Below are 7,961 nucleotides of genomic sequence, written 5' to 3' on the forward strand. Positions count from 1 at the left end.
GGCACCACCAAGCAAGCGGCACCATGAAGACCAAGGAGCTCTCCAAACAGGTCAGGGACAAAGTTGTGGAGAAGTACAGATCAGGGCACCACAACAAACCTGCCATACAGGGCCACCCACCAAAACTCACGGACCAGGCAAGAAGTGTATTAATCAGAGGCAACAAAGAGACTGAAGATAACCCTGAAGGAGCTGCAAAGCTCCACAGCGGAGATTGGAGTATCTGTCCATAGGACCACTTTAAGCCGTACACTCCACAGAGCTGGGCTTTACGGAAGAGTGGCCAGAAAAAAGCCATTGCTTTAAGAAAAAAATAAGCAAACACGTTTGGTGTTCGCCAAAAGGCATGTGGGAGACTCCCCAAACATATGGAAGAAGGTACTCTGGTCAGATTAGACTAAAATCGAGCTTTCTGGCCATCAAGGAAAACATTATGTCTGACGCAAACCCAACACCTCTCATCACCCCGAAAACACCATCCCCACAATGATGCATGGTGGTGGCAGCATCATGCTGTGGGGATGTTTTTCATTGGCAGGGACTGGGAAACTGGTCAGAATTGAAGGAATGATGGATGGCGCTAAATACAGGGAAATTCTTGCGGGAAACCAGTTTCAGTCTTCTAGAGATTTGAGACTGGGACGGAGGTTCACCTTCCAGCAGCACAATGACCCTAAGCATACTGCTAAAGCAACACTTAAGTGGTTTAAGGGGAAACATTTAAATGTCTTGGAATGGCCTAGTCAAAGCCCAGACCTCCATCCAATTGAGAATCTGTGGTATGACTTAAAGATTGCTGTACACCAGCGGAATCCATCCAACTTGAAGGAGCTGGAGCAGTTTTGCCTTGAAGAATGGGCAAAAATCCCAGTGGCTAGATGTGCCAAGCTTATAGAGACATACCCCAAGAGACTTGCAGCTGTAATTGCTGCAAAAGGTGGCTCTACAAAGTATTGACTTTGGGTGGGTGAATAGTTATGCACGCTCAAGTTTTCTGTTTTTTGGTCTTATTTCTTGTTTGTTTCACAATAAAACATATTTTGCATCTTCAAAGTGGTAGGCTGTTGTGTAAATCAAATGATACAACCCCCCCCCAAAAAAAAAAAAATCCATTTTAATTCCAGGTTGTAAGGCAACAAAATAGGAAAAATGCCAAGGGGGGTAAATACTTTCGCAAGCCACTGTACATCCTCAAATCATGTTTTAGAAAGTAATGTTGCTGATAGATGTATCATAGAAATGAAGGGCTCTATTCAATCCGTATTGCAGAAGTTCAGCATTACAGCGTGATTGAAATGTAAAGGCAACGTTCCCACGATAGTGCATTCATGGTAAACACTGCATATGTCGGCTCAATCGGAAATTACCTTTACATTTCTATCAGGGAATCTGCAACACTTCAGCGATACAGCTTGAATAATTGTTTAATTTTAGTCATTTAGCAGACACTCTTATCCAGAGCGACTTACAGGAGCAATTAGGGTTAAGTGCCTTGCTCAAGGGCACATCGACGGATTTTTCACCTAATCGGCTCGGGGATTAGAACCAGCGACCTTTCGGTTACTGGCACAACGCTCTTAACCACTAAGCTACCTTTCATTTATTTTTATTTTATTAAATACACTATGCATTATGTGGGTTGAATGCTGTAACAACACAGAATTACTTTACTTTAATAAAATATTTCAGTTGCATATTCCATTAGTTTTATTTTATGACTTTATTATTTCATTCCAAGTCCTCATCTCATCTCTATAGAGCTGCTGCCTATGATGTCTGACAAAAATAACTATTTTAGTAGTTCTTCAAAAGTAAATAAGGCCTACTTTTATATGACTGCTGAATACCAACTATCAATCACTTAGATCATGTATTTTCAGGTAGAGACACCTCGCAAAGCAACAGCTGCTCTCTATATCCCCATCATGATCACGCATTATTCTGTCTCTTCTGTAGCAGTCATAAAAGAAACACACAGAACGGACAAGTAGGTGCGCAATGGATTATGGTCATTGTAGTTAATTACCACGTTTTCTGCGATTAAACTATGTAGAATATTGGCCTGTTGGAAACTACAACTCCCTAATACATCACACAGTTCAGGCTGGATCTGATTTATCTCTAGAGAAACTGCGTATTGAGCTCACAGGAAAATAAATGAACGAAATGGAATTAAAATAATTGAACCAACATCTGTCAATTTAGTTGTTTATAAAATGAAAAATAACTGAAATGTAGGTTAAGTGTTGCTTTAGCCTACAGAAGCCCTGCCTGAAGTGACCTACAAATCATGTAATATGGAGTCCTTCCAGTAAAGAGACCTATTAGTCACTAGATTTTGGTTGTTACCAGGAAGTGGCTGGTTTGTTACCTTCTAATACAAAAAGCCTCCACTCGACTCCCTCAGTTGTTGCTAAACAGGTTTGAAGGGAGGGGAATATGGCACAGAGATCCAAGAACACACCGGGAATCATAAATGTTGGCGCTGCATTCCAGACTGACAACGTTGCAGTTGCTTGACTGATCTCACAGCGGCTGGATAGCTGTCACCATATCATATGACATACAGTTGAAGTCGGAAGTTGACCTTAGCCAAATACATTTCAACTCAGTTTTTTACAATTCTTGACATGTATCTCCCGAGTGGCGCAGTGGTCTAAGGCACTGCATCGCAGTGCTAGCTGTGCCACTAGAGATCCTGGTTCGAATCCAGGCTCTGTCGTAGCTGGCCGCGACCGGGAGACCCATGGGGCGGCGCACAATTGGTCCAGGGTAGGGGAGGGAATGGCCGGCATGGATGTAGCTCAGTTGGTAGAGCATGGCGTTTGCAACGCCAGGGTTGTGGGTTCGATTCCCATGGGGGGCCAGTATAAAAAATTATAATGTATGCACTCACTAACTGTAAGTCGCTCTGGATAAGAGCGTCTGCTAAATGATGTAAATGTAATCCTAGTAAGAATTCCCTGTCTTAGGTCAGTTAGGATCACCACTTTTATTTTAATAATGTGAAATGTCAGAATAATAGTAGAGAGAATGATTTATTTCAGCTTTTATTTCTTTCATCACATTCCCAGTGGGTCAGAAGTTTACATACACTCAATTAGTATTTGGTAGCATTGCCTTTCAATTGTTTAACTTGGGTCAAACGTTTCGGCTAGCCTTCCACAAGCTTCCCACAATAAATTGGGTGAATTTTGGCCCATTCCTCCTGACAGAGCTGGTGTAACTGAGTCAGGATTATAGGCCTCCTTGCTCGCACACGCTTTTTCAGTTCTGCCCACAAATGTTCTATAGGATTGAGATCAGGGCTTTGTGATGGCCACTCCAATACCTTGACTTTGTTGTCCTTAAGCCATTTTGCCACAACTTTGGAAGTATGCTTGAGGTCATTGTCCATTTGGAAGACCCATTTGCGACCAAGCTTTAACTTCCTGACTGATGTCTTGAGATGTTGCTGCAATATATCCACATAATTTTCCTTCCTAATGATGCCATCTATTTTGTGAAGTGCACCAGTCCCTCCTGCAGCAAAGCACCCCCACAGCATGATGCTGCCACCCACGTGCTTCACAGTTGGGATGGTGTTCTTCAGCTTGCAAGTCCCCCTTTTTCCTCCAAACATAACGATGGTCATTATGGCCAAACAGTTCTATTTTTGTTTCATCTGACCAGAGGACATTTCTCCAAAAAGTACGATCTTTGTCCCCATGTGCAGTTGCAAACCGTAGTCTGGCTTTTTTATGGCGGTTTTGGAGCAGTGGCTTCTTCCTTGCTGAGCGGCCTTTCAGGTTATGTCGATATAGGACTCGTTTTACTGTGGATATAGATACTTTTGTACCTGTTTCCTCCAGCATCTTCACAAGGACCTTTGCTGTTGTTCTGGGATTGATTTGCACTTTTTGCACCAAAGTACGTTCACCTCTAGGAGACAGAACGAGTCTCCTTCCTGAGCGGTATGACGGCTGCATGGTCCCATGGTGTTTATACTTGCGTACTATTGTTTGTACAGATGAACAAGGTACCTTCAGGCATTTGAAAAGGATGAACCAGACTTGTGGAGGTCTACCATTTTTTTCTGAGGTCTTGGCTTATTTCTTTTGATTTTCCCATGATGTCAAGCAAAGAGGTACTGAGTTTGAAGGTAGGCCTTGAAATACATCCACAGGTACACCTCCAATTGACTCAAATAATGTCAAATAGCCTATCAGAAGCTTCTAAAGCCATCACATCATTTTCTGGAATATTCCAAGCTGTTTAAAGGCACAGTCAATTTAGCGTATGTACATTTCTGACCCACTGGAATTGTGCTACAATGAATTATAAGTGAAATAATCTGTCTGTAAACAATTGGAAAAAATTACTTGTGTCATGCACAAAGTAGATATCCTAACCGACTTGCCAAAAATATAGTTTGTTAACAAGAAATGTGAGTGGTTGAAAAACGAGTTTTAATGACTCCAACCTAAGTGCATGTAAACTTCCGACTTCAACTGTAGCAATCTGACACGCAAACCATTAAATGCTGCTTATAGTCAACCTGGAATGCGACCTGTCGCTCTCAGAATTCCCAGTCAGGAAAGCTGTTATAGGAACTGAACAGGGACATGAGTTCCAAGATTTTTAACAAGTGTTCCGGACAATTGTTTCTTCCGGATACTAACTGGTTCAAATACCTGAGCGGACAAGGTGAAAAATCTGTCTGTGTCCTTGAGCGAGGCACTTAACCCTAATTTGCTCCAGGGACGCCGTACTACTATGGCTGACCCTGTAAAACAACACATTTCACTGCACCTATCCAGTGTACATGACAATAAAATATAAGACAAAAAATAAATAAAAATAATAATAAATAAAACATATACAGTGGGGGAAAAAAGTATTTAATCAGCCACCAATTGTGCAAGTTCTCCCACTTAAAAAGATGAGAGAGGCCTGTAATTTTCATCATAGGTACACGTCAACTATGACAGACAAAATGAGAAAAAATATCCAGAAAATCACATTGTAGGATTTTTTATGAATTTATTTGCAAATTATGGTGGAAAATAAGTATTTGGTCAATAACAAAAGTTTCTCAATACTTTGTTATATACCCTTTGTTGGCAATGACACAGGTCAAACGTTTTCTGTAAGTCTTCACAAGGTTTTCACACACCGTTGCTGGTATTTTGGCCCATTCCGCCATGCAGATCTCCTCTAGAGCAGTGATGTTTTGGGGCTGTCGCTGGGCAACACAGACTTTCAACTCCCTCCAAAGATTTTCTATGGGGTTGAGATCTGGAGACTGGCTAGGCCACTCCAGGACCTTGAAATGCTTCTTACGAAGCCACTCCTTCGTTGCCCGGCGGTGTGTTTGGGATCATTGTCATGCTGAAAGACCCAGCCACGTTTCATCTTCAATGCCCTTGCTGATGGAAGGAGGTTTTCACTCAAAATCTCACGATACATGGCCCCATTCATTCTTTCCTTTACACGGATCAGTCGTCCTGGTCCCTTTGCAGAAAAACAGCTCCAAAGCATGATGTTTCCACCCCCATGCTTCACAGTAGGTATGGTGTTCTTTGGATGCAACTCAGCATTCTTTGTCCTCCAAACACGACGAGTTGAGTTTTTACCAAAAAGTTATATTTTGGTTACATCTGACCATATGACATTCTCCCAACCTCTTCTGGATCATCCAAATGCACTCTAGCAAACTTCAGACGGGCCTGGACATGTACTGGCTTAAGCAGGGGGACACGTCTGGCACTGCAGGATTTGAGTCCCTGGCGGCGTAGTGTGTTACTGATGGTAGGCTTTGTTACTTTGGTCCCAGCTCTCTGCAGGTCATTCACTAGGTCCCCCGTGTGGTTCTGGGATTTTTGCTCACCGTTCTTGTGATCATTTTGACCCCACAGGGTGAGATCTTGCATGGAGCCCCAGATCGAGGGAGATTATCAGTGGTCTTGTATGTCTTCCATTTCCTAATAATTGCTCCCACAGTTGATTTCTTCAAACCAAGCTGCTTACCTATTGCAGATTCAGTCTTCTCAGCCTGGTGCAGGTCTACAATTTTGTTTCTGGTGTCCTTTGATAGCTCTTTGGTCTTGGCCATAGTGGAGTTTGGAGTGTGACTGTTTGAGGTTGTGGACAGGTGTCTTTTATACTGATAACAAGTTCAAACAGGTGCCATTAATACAGGTAACGAGTGGAGGACAGAGGAGCCTCTTAAAGAAGAAGTTACAGGTCTGTGAGAGCCAGAACTCTTGCTTGTTTGTAGGTGACCAAATACTTATTTTCCACCATCATTTGCAAATAAATTCATTAAAAATCCTACAATGTGATTTTCTGGATTTTTTTTCCTCAATTTGTCTGTCATAGTTGACGTGTACCTATGATGAAAATTACAGGCCTCTCTCATCTTTTTAAGTGGGAGAACTTGCACAATTGGTGGCTGACTAAATACTTTTTTCCCCACTGTATATATATATTTTTTAAACTGTAATGCCCTTTAATGCTGTTAGCTTGTTAAAGTTTATGAGCTTCGAACACGTTGACTAGAACAGACAAATACTCTGATGTCCAAAAGGATTTGGACAGCGACACATTTTGTTTTGTTTTGGCTCTGTACTCCAGCACTTTGGATTTGAAAGATAAGGCGCAGACTGTCAGCATTTGAGGGCATTTTCATCCATATCAGGTAAACCGTTAAGAAATTACCAACCAAAAGTATTTTGACAAATTGACTTATGTGTATTAAAGTAGTAAAAAGTTAAGTATTTGGTCCCATATTCATAGCACACAATGATTACATCAAGCTTGTAACTCAAACTTGTTGGATGCATTTGCTGTTTGTTTTGGTTGTGTGGCCAATAGAAATGAATGAGAAATAATGTATTGTGTCATTTTGTCACTAAACAGAACAACAACAAAAATGTGTCACTGTCCAAATAGTTTTGGACCTGTACGGCTTGACATATGCACCAAATAAAAGCTAATTACTTTGTGCACTTTAAGTCAGACCTTTGAGGTTTATATAACGTGACTGTGGGCTAAAACAGACCTTTGAGGTTTATATAACGTGACTGTGGGCTAAAACAGGCCTTTGAGGTTCATAGAACGTGACTGTGGGCTAAAACAGACCTTTGAGGTTCATAGAACGTGACTGTGGGCTAAAACATACCTTTGAGGTTCATAGAACGTGACTGTGGGTTAAAACAGACCTTTGAGGTTCATAGAACGTGACTGTGGGCTAAAACAGACCTTTGAGGTTCATAGAACGTGACTGTGGGCTAAAACAGGCCTTTGAGGTTCATAGAACGTGACTGTGGGCTAAAACAGACCTTTGAGGTTCATAGAACGTGACTGTGGGCTAAAACAGACCTTTGAGGTTCATAGAACGTGACTGTGGGCTAAAACAGACCTTTGAGGTTTATATAACGTGACTGTGGGCTAAAACAGGCCTTTGAGGTTCATAGAACGTGACTGTGGGCTAAAACAGACCTTTGAGGTTTATATAACGTGACTGTGGGCTAAAACAGGCCTTTGAGGTTCATAAAACGTGACTGTGGGCTAAAACAGGCCTTTGAGGTTTATATAACGTGACTGTGGGCTAAAACAGGCCTTTGAGGTTCATATAACGTGACTGTGGGCTAAAACAGACCTTTGAGGTTTATATAACGTGACTGTGGGTTAAAACAGGCCTTTGAGGTTCATATAACGTGACTGTGGGTTAAAACAGACCTTTGAGGTTTATATAACGTGACTGTGGGCTAAAACAGACCTTTGAGGTTCATATAACGTGACTGTGGGTTAAAACAGACCTTTGAGGTTTATATAACGTGACTGTGGGCTAAAACAGACCTTTGAGGTTCATAGAACGTGACTGTGGGCTAAAACAGACCTTTGAGGTTTATATAACGTGACTGTGGGCTAAAACAGACCTTTGAGGTTCATAGAACGTGACTGTGGGCTAAAACAGA

The sequence above is a fragment of the Coregonus clupeaformis genome, chromosome 26 (genome assembly GCF_020615455.1).
Source record: "Coregonus clupeaformis isolate EN_2021a chromosome 26, ASM2061545v1, whole genome shotgun sequence".
Taxonomy (NCBI): domain Eukaryota; kingdom Metazoa; phylum Chordata; class Actinopteri; order Salmoniformes; family Salmonidae; genus Coregonus; species Coregonus clupeaformis.